The sequence below is a fragment of the Jaculus jaculus genome, chromosome 9 (genome assembly GCF_020740685.1).
Source record: "Jaculus jaculus isolate mJacJac1 chromosome 9, mJacJac1.mat.Y.cur, whole genome shotgun sequence".
Classification (NCBI taxonomy): Eukaryota; Metazoa; Chordata; class Mammalia; order Rodentia; family Dipodidae; genus Jaculus; species Jaculus jaculus.
In genome coordinates this window covers 61,101,721-61,115,622 of record NC_059110.1, presented here as the reverse complement: position 1 = coordinate 61,115,622, position 13,902 = coordinate 61,101,721, and the positions used below count along the sequence as shown (strand labels likewise).

General features: G+C 39.4%; 1 pseudogene; it reads right to left on the bottom strand.

Moving 5' to 3' along the window:
* LOC101611415 overlaps nucleotides 1-11,707 on the bottom strand; it is a 77,476-nt pseudogene extending 65,769 nt beyond the window's left edge.
* Between the last annotated feature and the right edge of the window lie 2,195 nt (nucleotides 11,708-13,902).

Genomic DNA, 13,902 nt, shown 5'->3' with positions numbered 1-13,902 from the left:
TAGAAATGTAAAGGTAGAGGTAACAACAGATATCAATGAAATTGGAAGGATCATCTGGGCATATTTACAAAACCTTACTCCACAAAATAAGATAATCAGGAAGAAATGGATGAATTAGTAGACTCATACCACCTACCAAAACTAAATTTAGAGTAGATAAATATCCTAAACAAACATATAATATTCATCAAGATTGAAACAGTAATCAAAAACCTCCCAAATGGGAAAGCCCAGAACATGATGTATTCTTAGCCAAATTCTACCAAACCTTCATTGAAAAACTGGAAAAAGAAAAACAACTTTTTTCTTACTTTGTTTCACAAAATCAGGAACAAAGAAACACTCCTCAACTCCTTTTTAGAAGCTAGAATCACCCCAACACCCAAACCAGCCAGAGATACAACAAGAAAATAAAACTGTAGACATGTATCCTTGATGCACTTATATGCAAAAATCTTGAACAAAGTCTTCAAAAATAAAATTCACAGCACATCAAAAGTATTATCCACCTGGATAGGGCAGTCTTCATTCCAGGGATGCAGTGATGGTTCAAAATACAGAAATAATTTAACATAATACACCACATAATCTTAAACATAGGAACCATAAGATCATTTCAATTGATGCAGAAGATTCCTTCCACAAACTATAACACCACTGCATGATCAGAACTATGGAGAGACTATGCATGGAAAATTATAACTCAATACCTAATGTAGAAACGTATCAAAGTCCAAACCATACTTAATGAAGAAAGATTCAAGGGGTTTCCATTAAGAGCAGGAACAGACAAGGGTGCCTGCTCTCACTACTGCTCTTCAGTACTAGGGTTCCAGTCTAAGCTATAAGACAAGAGAAATATATAACAGGGATATAATTTGGGAAGGAAGAAGTCAAACTGGCCCAATTCACAAATGATATGATCCTATTCAAAATAACCCAAGACTCTATCAGAAAACTCCTAAATGTAATAAATTTCATCAGCAAAGTGGCAGGATATAAAATTGACACACAAATTCAGTAGCTTTCCTATACACAAAAAACAAATGTATAGAGAAAGGAATAAGACAGACTGTTCCATTTTCAAAATCCAAACAAACCACACACACACACACACACACACACACACACAGAGAGAGAGAGAGAGAGAGAGAGAGAGAGAGAGAGATCAAATACCTTGGAATAAAACTAACTAAGACCTATATATGAAAATATTAAAAACAATGAAGAAAGAATTTGAGGAGGATATGAGAAGATGGAAAGATTTTCCATGTTCCCGGTTAGGTAGAATTAATATTGTAAAAATACCAATTCTTACAAAAGCAAAATACAGATTTAACATAGTACCAATAAAAATCCCAGCACCATTCATCACAGAGATATAAAAACAATGGTCTCAAAATTCTTATGGATCTTGGAGACTTCTGGCCAAGATGGCGATGGCCTAGCTGCACTGCAAATACTGATGAAAGAAAGGCAAGATATTAAGGGTTTTCTGGGTCTTCTTGTCAGTGGGAGGGCACAGAGTGGGGTAAAACAGGGAATTGTGGATCCCCTCTCTGGTGTTAGACCACCCCTCCCACCAAATACCAAATAGCCACAGCTCCACAGCTGCCGTGCTCCAAATGTGTGCCAATAGCATGCCGATCAAACACTGATCCATCCCTGCATGTGGAAGCTTAAACTGCTCTGCACACTTGCCCACATTACTGCTCCTGCCACTGCACATCCAGCAAGCCCAGTCCCACAGCAATTGTCACACAAGCCCAGACTGTGTCTCTCGCTTGCAGCAGATCAGGTGCCATCCCCTACCTGTCTACCATGCCAGCCATTCCCCATTCTCCTGTGGCAGAGGAGCAAAGTCTGTTTCCGGGTCAAAATGTTCTCAGCCAGAGTTTGGGCTGCCTCAGGGCTTGGTACCTCAGTCCCCCTCCAGGGTTGAATGCAGGAAGCTTTGGTGCATTACTGCTTGAGAACTCAGGCAACTTTGGCACCACTCTCAGTCAGTAGATAGGTGGCTTTGGTAAGTAGGAGCCAAGGCCCAGGCTGCTTGGCAACTGCCCCAGGCTGCCTCAGACTCCCATTGTGCTAGAGCCCAGGCTGATCCACCCACCTACCTGACCATATACTGCCATGGGCAGACCACAGCAAAAAAGAAATAACATGAAAAATCAAATGCAAGAAAATCCAGTTAGATCACCCAGTCCTACAATGAATACATCCAACCAAAACAAAGAAGAGTCATTAGGATCAGAACATCAAATTGAAACTATGAGCAATGCAACCCTGACTAACCTACTGGTAGACCTTGCAGGAAAGCAACAAAGGACCAATAACCATGTGGATGCTACCATCACTAAGATGGAATAAATAGATAAGAGATTGGAAGGTGTAGCAGACAGCTTCAGGTTCACTGAGATGAACTTTCAGACCAGGCACAGTCATGGAGGAAAGGATTTATTGAAGCTTACAGATCCAGGGTAAGTTCCATAATGGCAGAAAAAGCAGGCCTGACTTCACAGGCCCAAGCAGACAGAGAGAAGCACAAGCCTAAAGGTTAAAAGCCACAGCACACTTCAGGAACTCCAGCTAGGCACACTTTTCATATCTTTAGATTGAAATCAGAAACCCACCAACACACCTTAAGATCAACCAGTGACATTGCCTCCAGCCAGGTAGCCAGTAGATGCAAACTACAAACAATAAAGAACTGAATATATTGGGGGTCATCTATGCTATATAAACCACCGCAAAAGGAGTTCAAAGAGAGCTAAGAGATTTGAGGGAGAGCGAATAAAACTGGACCTTAAAAGTCAGCTGGCCATACTAAATGAAGACATATAGAAATGCAAGGAAGAATTCTAAGAATCATCAAGAAAATCAGAAAATGATGTGAAAATGAAGCTTGGCAGAGTGATGGAAATGATACATAGAAAAGTAGTAGAGAATGCAAACTTAATTGAATAAGCCCAAAACTCTCTAGAGGCTCTCAAGAATAGAGTCAGCGAAGTGGAGGATAGAAACTCTGACCTGGAAGACAAGATGGAAGAAACAGTTTGAGAGTTCAAAAATTTCAGTAAATTCAAAAGTTTCTGTGAACAGAAAATCAGGGAATTGTGGGATACACTTAAACGTCCTAATATCAGAATCATTGGAATACCAGAAGGAGAAGAATTTCAGACCAAAGTCTTCAAAAATAAAATTCACAGCACATCAAAAGTATTATCCACCTGGATAGGGCAGTCTTCATTCCAGGGATGCAGTGATGGTTCAAAATACAGAAATAATTTAACATAATACACCATAAACTTAATAAACATAAACTTATTTAACAAAATAATTGAAGAAAACTTCCCCAGTCTCTTGAAAGAAAGGCCCATCAAGATACAAGAAGCCAACAGAACTCCAAACAGCCTGGATCAAAGGAGAAACTCCCCAAGACATATTATCATTAAGAATCTAAATACTGAAACCAAAGAGAAAATCCTAAAAGCAGCTAGGGAAAAACAGCACACCACATTCAAAGGGAAACCCGTCATAATTACGTCAGACTTCTCAATGTAAACCCTGAAATCTAGAAGGGCCTGGAGTGAAACTCTCCAAAGTCTAAGAACCTATGGCTTCCAACCCAAACTACTCTACCCGGTAAATGTATCGATCACAATAGATGGAGAAAGGAAAACTTCCCATGACAAAACTCAGCTTTACAATTATATGAACACAAAACCAAACCTATAGAGAGTATTGCAGGAAATTTTCCACAGAGAAGAAACAAATAACCAAACTCAAATGCCTACAAGAAGCAGATCACAATAATCTAACTCAGAGTGGACACAAAAAACTACAAAGCCTGTGAAAGCACTAACACACATCTACCATCACAATATGGAAGGGATCAAATCAAATCTCACAGTCATCACCCTAAATATTAATGGCCTTAATTTACCCATCAAGAGACACAAGCTAACAGTATGGATCAAAAAATTAGACCCCTCAATCGGTTGCCTTCATAAAACCCACCTCACCACTAAAGACAGACACCTTCTCAAGATGAAAGGGTGGAAAATGATATTCCAAGCAAATGGGAATAAAAAGCAAGCAGGTGTAGGTATATTAATATTGGATAAAATAGACTTCAAACCAAAAATAATCACAAAGACAAAGAAGGCTACTTCCTACTTATCAAGGGAATGACCCATCAAGAGGATATTACAATCATAAGTCTGTATGTACCAAACAAAGGGACACCACAGTTCATAAAACAAAACCTACTTGACAATAAAACAGAAATAACCAATAACACCGTCAAAGCTGGGGACTTCAAAACACCATTATCAGTAATAGACAGATCATCCAAACATAAACTCAACAGGGAAGTAAGGGAGCTCAAAAAAACCATAGATCAATTAGACCTAACGGATATCTACAGAACTTTCCATCCCAAATCCACAGACTATACATTCTTTTCAGCAGCCCATGGAACATTCTCTAAAATAGACCATATACTGGGTCACAAAGACTGCCTCCAAATATTTAGGAAAATTGACATAATTCCTTGTATTATATCAGACCACAATGCTATATTGCTAGAAATCAACAACAAAAGACCCACCACAAATCCCAACGGCACCTGGAAACTGAACAGCACACTTTTAAACAATAAATAGATAGTGGATGAAATAAAAAATTAAATTGTGAAATTCCTGGAATTGAATGACAATGAGAACACATAGTACCAAAACTCATGGGACACCATGAAGACCGTCCTCAGTTGAAAATTCATACCACTCGATGCCTTCATAAAAAAGAAAGAAAGATCCCAAATCAACAACCTAACCATCCACCTAAAGGCACTGGAAAAAGAAGAAAATCAAACCAAAAGAGCTCCAGGAGGAAAGAAATAATTAACATCAGAGCAGAAATTAATGAATTGGAAACCAGGGAAATGATTAAGACAATTGACAAAACAAAGAGCTGGTCCTTTGAAAAAATAAACAAGATTGACAAACCTCTGGCCAATTTGATCAAGCAAAATAGGAGAAGCTTCAAATTAACAAAAATTAAAATAAAAAAAGGATAGATCACAATGGACATAAGTGAAATTGGGAGAATCATCAGGACTTATTTCAAAAACCTCTACTCCATAAATCTGGATACTGTGGAGGAGATGAATAAATTCCTGGATGCATACCATCTATCAAAGCAAAACTCAGAGCAGATTAATCTCCTCAACAAACCCATCACACTCACGGAGATTGAAAAAAACAATAAAAAACCTCCCCAAAATAAAGAATCCAGGACCAGATGGCTTCTCAGCTGAATTCTATCATACTTTCAAGGAAGAACTCAAACCAATCTTCCTTAAACTGTGCCACACAATTGAAGAACAGGGAAAGTTACCCAACTCCTTTTATGAAGTTAGTATCACCCTAATTCCAAAACTAGGCAGAGATGCCACAAGAAAAGAAAACTACCGGCCTATTTCCCTAATGAACTTAGATGCAAAGATCCTGAACAAAATCCTCGCAAACCGAATCCAACAACACATAAAAAGCATTACCCACCTTGACCAAGTGGGATTCATCCCAGGAATTCAAGGGTGGTTCAACATACAGAAATCTGTCAATGTAATACACCACATAAGCAAGATTAAACATAAAAACTACATGAACATTTTGATAGATGCAGAAAAGGCCTTTGACAAGATACAACATCACTTCATGATCAAAACATTGGATAGAATTGGCATGGTTGGTTCATATATTAACATAATAAAGGCAATATACAAAGCTCCAAGGCACAAATAATACTTAATGGAGAGAGACTGGAGTAATTCCCATAAAGATCAGGAACAACACAGAATTGTCCTCTTTCACCTCTGCTTTTCAATATAGTACTGAATGTCCTAGCTCAAGCAATAAGACAGGAGAAGGAAGTAAAATGTATAGAATTAGGAGAGGAAGAAGTTAAGTTATCTCTACTCACTGATGACATGATGGTATATGTACGAGACTCCATCCCAAAACTCCTGAATGTGATTAACTCCTATAGCAAAGTAGCAAGATACAAATCAATGCACAAAAATCAGTAGCATTTCTATATGCAAATGACAAAGAACAGAGCAAGAAATAAGGGACATAGACCCATTTTAAATAGCAGTAACAACAAAAATATATGTTGGAATAACATTAACAAAGGAAGTGAAAGATCTATACAACAAAAACAAAAACACTCAAAAAGGAAATTGAGGAGGACTTCAGAAAATGGAAAGACCCCCGGTGCTCCTGGATGGGCAGATTAACATTGTGAAGATGACAATCCTACCAAAGGCAATATATAGATTTAATGCAATTCCAATTAAAATCCCTACAGTGCTCTTCACAGAGATAGAAAAACATGATCTCAAATTTCGTATGGAAAGGCAGAAGGCCCCGCATATCCAAACATATCGTCAGCAAAAGAAATACCTCTGGTGCATCACCATACCTGATCTAAAGTTATATTGCAAAGCCATAGTGATAAAAACAGCATGGTACTGGCATAGAAACAGGAGTATAGACCAATGGAATAGACTTGAGGACCCGGACTTTGGCTCAAGCAACTATAGCTACTTGGTATTGGACAAAGGCCCGAACAATATTGGTTGGAAAAAAGACAGCATCTCCAACAAATGGTGCGGGACAAACTGGATAATGACATGCAGGAAACTGAAACTTGATCAATGCATTTCACCGTGCACTACACTCAAATCCAAATGGATCAAAGACCTCAATATAAGATCAGAAAACAGTATACTGCTAGAAGAAAATTTAGGAAGTACTTTCCATTATATAGGAATGGAAAAAGACTTCTTGAACAAATCCCCAGTAGCACACAATCTTAAGCAGACACTCAATCAATGGGATCAGATGAAACTGAAGAGTTTCTTTGCAGACAAGCATATAATAAGCAAATCCAATAAATTACTCACAGAATGGGAGAAAATATTTGTGGGTTATCCAACTGATAGAGCCCTAATCTCTAGAATCTACAAAGAACTCAAAAATCTAAACTGTAAGAAGTCAAACACCCTACTCACAAAATGGGGCAAAGAGATGAACAGGCAGTTCACAGAGGAAGAAATAGAAATGGAAAACACACACTTAAGAAAATGTTCATCAACCTTAATCATCAGAGAAATGCAAATTAAAACAACTATGTGATTCCACCTTACTCCAATAAGGAACAAACATCAAAAAATCAAACAAAAATAAATCCTGGCGAGGCTGTGGAGAAGTAGGAACACTCATCCACTGTTGGTTGGAATGTAGGATGGTATAACCACTCTGGAAAGAAAGATGGAGACTCCTGAAAAAGCTGACTATAGAGATACCAACAGACCCAGTTATTCCCTTACTGGGCATCTACCCTAAAACCTTCAAACCACAGGCCAGAGAGATTTGCTCAACCATGTTTGTAATGGCTCAATTCATAATAGATAAGAGCTGAAATCAACCCAGATGTCCATCATAAGAAGAATGGATAACTAAGATGTGGTGTATCTACACAATGGAATGCTATGCAGCACTAAGAAAATATGACACAAAGAAATTTGAGGAAAAATGTTTGAACCTGGAACAGATCATTCTCAGTGAACTTACCCAATCACAGAAAGAAAAAAAAAAATCACCACACAGTCTCACTCATGTACAGCACCTAACCTGAATCTACCCAAGATACCTTACACACCCAACAAGCATCTCATGGAATACACACTAGGAGGGATGGGGAGGGAGGAGAGGGCATTTAAGTGGTGGGAAACACTAATCTAGACCCAAATGAGAATGGTACCATAAAATTCTACTTCCTAAAAGGCAGAAAAAATGGCTGAACATGCAACAGGCCCTTACAGGAAACACCTGAACCACAAGACACTGGAGAGGGTAGGATCAAGTCTAACCTAAATCCTCTACATCTTCCCTCCCTTCCTCTCCCTCTCTCTCTCTCCTCTCTAACTCCTATCTATTAGTTACCTTTTTTTCCTCATTTTCTTAGGGGACACTGACCTGTAACTCCCAGTACCAGCATGGAGCTTTCACCCACAATGAGCTTTTGATCAGAGAAACCTACAAGGTTTTCTAAAAGAATGACAGATTTCTGCCAGAGTACTTGATGACCCACCAAAGGTTAGTGGTAAGGCCCTATTGCTGAAGACTACATATGCAGCTGACACACAAAATGGAACGGCATGGCTGGAATCCAGGAGATAGTCAGTCCCCAGACAGTCAGCGTGTCTAGTACCAGAAGGTACTACATGGGCGACTGGGGGAAAGAACCAATATCTGTCCAAACAACTCATGGTCCAACCTACATAGTAGCAAATTACATGGTGTGATGCCCACACACGTGCAATAGTGGCACACAGCCATGGTGGGAAACCAACTGCTCTTGATTCGGCTAACTGATCCCCTCAGTGTTATGAGACCCATAGCTGGAGCTGGCAAACAAGTCAGAACCATATCCAAACATAAGACCACTCTCCAACATCAAGCTACCATCAATCATGGGCTACAAGAGGGCCTACACCTATTAAACTCTCTATAAAAATGTAAGGGCTATCTCATTTGTTCTTATGCTAACTTACTCTCCGTTGGAGAGTCTGCTTCTCTTTTCAGATTGATTCAGATCCTAAGGAGAGATCCTCCCCTTCATACCTCAAAACCACCTGGCTAAAACTAAAGAAAATTGGCAAAAGAAGCAAGGGTGCTGTTTTCCTGATGAACCAGATACCAGCACAAGGGGGGAAGGAGACCAACACAGGGAAAAATCAACACCTACAAAATCAGAGAGCCAGAGCCCCAGAGGCCCCCAACACCTCATCACTGAAGCAGACCAAAAATGAACCCAACATGGCTCAGGGGAATTTTACGGAAGAGGAGGTGGATACAATGTCAGAACCACATGTTGGGTCATGATATACAGAGACATTTATTGTACTAATAACTGTGGGCTAACTCCACAATGCAGGACCCATATACCTCAACAAGGAAGGGCCAATGGAGAGGGGTCAGGTCACAGATGAGCCTAATAATGGTAGCAAAGTGCATGTAATTGCAGAATACAAAACTAATAAAAAATAAAAAATAAAAGAATGTTTTAAAAAATAACTTCATATAAGATATTTCAAAGTTAAATTTCCTGAGGATTAAATGGACAGAAAGTACTTTGTGTTACTACTTTAATCTAGATCTTCCCAGCTTGGTGTTTTGTAGCACTTTTATGACTCCCACAAAGGTTCATGTGTCAAAAGCTTGATATCAATACTTTTCTAATCATTGTGAATAGAAACTTACTAAAAGCTATTTATTGGAGGAAGAATTTATTTTGGCTCATGTAATGGTGGGAAAATGTGTAGGAACATGTGGTTGGAGTCCCTGCTATCTCTGAAGAAACTGCTCACAGACACAGTGGAATGTTGGTACTCAGCTGACTTGCTCCCTTGTTTTCCTTTGCATTAGGATCATAGCCCATGAAATGGTACCTGGTACCTGGTTCCAAAATGTCGTGAGCAGAGCTAACTCTAAGCCTCTACAATTGCCCTACCTATCAAATGAGTAAATCTGAAGCAATGTGCAGCTATGTGGCCCCTATGATGAATGAATAGGGCCCAGAGAGTTTACTATATCCTTTTAATTTCATCCAAGGACATGCCTTCTGCCAAGAAATTAATGAATCAAGCCAGAGTAAAGCTATCATCATGAAAAAAATAATGGAATTGTGGCACCAATAGTATTGAAACTTCTGCCATGGTACGTTATAGTTATCGCCGCATTGTTGAGACAAAGTACCTGACCACAGCTGGCCATGGTGATGCACCCTTTTGATCCCAGCACTCAAGAGGCAGAGGTAAGTGGATTGTCATGAGTTAGAGGCCATCCTAAGACTACATAGCGAATTCCAGGTCAGCCTGGGCTAGAGTGAGACCCTACCTCAAAACAAACAAAAAGCATAAAGCACCTGACCAGAAGAATCTTATGGGAAGAAAGGATTTATTTTATACACTTGAGGGGCATGGCAGGGGAATGATAGTAGAGCAGAGGCTGGACATCATGCCCTTTTCACAACAGGAGACAAACAGCAGCAGGAGAGGGAGCCAAGTTCTAGTAAGGGAAATCAAGCTATAGCAATCACAAGCCTGCTCCCAACAACACACATCCTTATTGCCAAAAATTTGGAACTAACATTCAAAACACATGTTTATAGTGAACACATAATTAAAACTACCACATTCGACTTCTGCCCCACCTTTCCCCACAAACTAATTGAAATTTATGATGTAAAATTCAATGCATTCAGAGCAAACTTAAAAGCGTACACAGATTCTATCAACCCCAACACTGATAATATATTCCCATATTTCAAGATCTCTTAACTGTAAGCTATAAATCCACAGTACACTTAATGACACAGAGTAAACATTCACATTGCAATATGAGGCATTGCAAAGAAAGATTGAACAGATGCAAGATCTAAAACAAATAGGGCATACAACGAATCCTGTAGCTCCAAGTCTGACATTTCTAACCAGTGACAAAATTTCTGTAGTTACAATTATGACCCTCCCGCTGAGATGCTTGCAGCCTGGGGAACATTCCACCCTAGGCTAGCAGCTCTTTTTTTGCAGCCATCCTATAGACCTGACATCTCCTGCAGTCTTTCACCACTTTAAGGTTCATCCTTATGGCTCTTTGAAGACTCCACACAGGGACTTCCAACAACCCTGCTTCACATCACCCAGTGGCCATCTTTAACAATACCATGTTGCAAATCCAATTACTCTCTTTCCATGTAATACATAGGTAGGTAGGTAGGTAGGTAGATAGATAGATAGATAGATAGATAGATAGATAGATAGATAGATAGATAGATAGATAGACAGAGTACCAAAATTGTTAATCCAAGAAGGAAGAAAGCCAGTTTTGAAGAGCAGGACACTCATTTAAAATTTAGGCCACCTACTTTCAAAAGAGTCATTATTCTTCTTCCTGTCCCTATGCAGAACAGCTGGCCTAATCACCATGGTTGAAATCTCTCAAATAATTGCAGCTAAGCAGGCATTGTCTCCAGTCTGAAGCTTTCATTTCTTTCTGTGTCATATTCTGTCATGTCATTGCAGTCCATTTCTATGCAACACAACCTTGAACACGTTCTCAGGACATGGGGAGAGTACACATGCCTCTTACAGAAATTGTTACTAACCAAGTCCAAACAAATCTTTCTCATCCCCTCGTAAGCTGAAACTTCAGTGTCCCTAGTCTTTTATGAATTTCAACTCTGATCAGAGTATCAGAATGGTTCTTTAATCACTTCTTACAGAATTGCAAGGTATCACTTAGGCCAAGGGTTCAAGTCTTTACAAATTCCTACTGCAAATCAATTCCAAAAGGCCCAAAACTACACAGTTAGGGTTCTAGCAGCAACAACCTCACTCCATTGATGACATTTTTTTTTTTTTTTTGGTGTTTTCTTGAGGTTACCATTTCATTGCTTCTACAAAGCACCTGACCAGAAGTAGTATATGGAAGGACAGGGTTGGTTTTTCTAAATTTATTTTTATGATATATAGACATTGTAGTATGTAAGCAACACATGTTGGTACCATCCTTTACCTCATCACTGCCCCTTTTCCTAAGGGGTCCTCCTTGTTGGGGATGCAGGTCAAACCCATGGCGATTGTGGGGGTAGCAGTCAGTTATGGGGGAGAAGCAATGTCTCTGTGCAAAATGTCCCAACTTGTGGTTCTAACAACCTTTCTGTCCCCTATTTTGCAAAATTTCCTGATCCATATTGGGTACATTTTAAGTCTGCTTCAATTATGGGCTCTTAGGAGCCTCTGGATCACTGAGACAGCAGCACTGAAGCTTATTTCCACAGTTCCTCTGTGGTTTCAGCTGGGGCTGAGGCTGGGGTGAAGTGGACTGGGACATTTCTCTTCTTAGGTCAAACCCCCATCTGCAAAAGAGAAGCAGATTCTCCAATGGAGAGTAAAGTCAACACCAGTTAAATGGGATAAATATTATTAATTTATAGAGAATTTAAAGGGTGTGGACCCTTTATAGCCCAAGATTAGTGAGATCTTGACATTTAAAAGCAAAATCATTATCTGGATATGTTGTTTCCCAGTTCCAGATATGGTTTCCTTTTCATTGAGCAGATCTGTTAGCCAATCCAAGAGGAGTTGGTTACCCATCATGGCTGTGTGCCACCACTGAACTTGTGTGAGCATCACATCAGGTTGTTTGCTTCTGAGTCGCTTAGTTGCTTGGACAGATGTTGGCCACTCCCTGCCCCAAGTAGGTCATGTAGAACCTTCAGGCACTAGATGTGCTAACTGTCTTGGTGACTAGCTCTCCTCTTGATTCCAACCAGGTTTCTTCATGGTCTCTGCAGACAGAATATGATGTCTTTAGCAGCAGGGTCTTACGAATAACCTCTGGTTGGCAACAAAGTACTCTGACAGAAGTCTGTCTTGTTGGTTTGGGGAGATCTAGTAGGTTTCTCTGATCAACAGCTCATTGTGGATGTTAACTGCATCCTGGTACAGGGAAATAGAAGCCAGCATCAAAAGAAAAGAAAAAAGAAAACGACAGAAAAAGGAAAAAAAAAAAAAAACAGGAGAACTTTAAGGTTAGGCTTCATCTCACCCTTTCCTGGGTCCTTTGATTCACATGCTTCCCCTACAGTCCTCTTGAGGGTTCAGCATTTCAGTCTAACTTCCAGGATATAGGTTTCTATGGTACCAGTTCAGCTTGGGTTCAGTTTTGTTTCCCTCCCATCAGTCCACTTTCCCCAAGCCCTATCCTTCCTATTATCCAAGCCTTGAGATGCCAATCAGGTATGTTAGCAACTTGGACTGATCCAGGTTAGGAACCACAGATGAGTGAGACCATATGACGATTATTTTTCTGTGATTGTGTGAATTCACTTAGCATGATATACTCTAAGTTCAACCATTTTTCTACCAATTTCATTGTGCCATTTTTTCTTACTGCTGTGTAGAATTCCATTGTGTAGATATACCTCACCTTGGTTATCCATTCATTCAATGATAGGCACCTGGATTGATTCCAGTTCTTAGCTATTATTAATTGAGCAGCTATAAATATGGTTGAGAAAATATCTCTGAACTGAGATGTGGAGCTTTTAGGGTAAATGCTCAGTAAGGGAATAACAAGGTTTGTTGTAACTCCATATTCATCATTTTCAGGAATCTCCATATTGATTTTCCATATTGGTTGTAGTGATTTTCTTTAATTTTATTTATTTACTTATTTTCCTTACAGACTTAGGAGGAAATTTTGTAGAGCAGAGGCTGGATATAAACTTTTGCCACAGAGGTGGCAAACAGCAGCAGGAGAGTGAGCTAAGTTAAAATTGCCATCAGTTGGAAACCAATCATTCAAAACACATGAGTTTAGTGACAATTAATTCAAGCCACCATGATACACTTAGTAAGACAGATCAGCATAAATACTGGTACTAAATATGGGGTCATGATTCTGAAAAATATGTTATTTTCAATCCCCAACAGGAAAGAGGATCAAAAGCAGTTTTCATCTACTTGGAAATGCTAGCACTTTGCATTCCCTTGTTGCATGTTAGTGGTGTGTTATAGATTAAGAAGCTTTTTTAAAATAAAATTTTCCCATGGAATTCATATTTCAAAAAACTCTTGAAGGTCTTCTGTGGTACACAGATGATATTATATTATAAAATAGGCCAAATATACTTGTAATAATAATTAATGTATTCTTCCCATTTCTGGTAGTTTGGCTCAGTTACCACAGACAGGGGCTCTGGTAAGGGGAAATATCAGCAGAGTATCAAGAGGGCTGGTCACCACCTTCATTCAGAACCAGATTC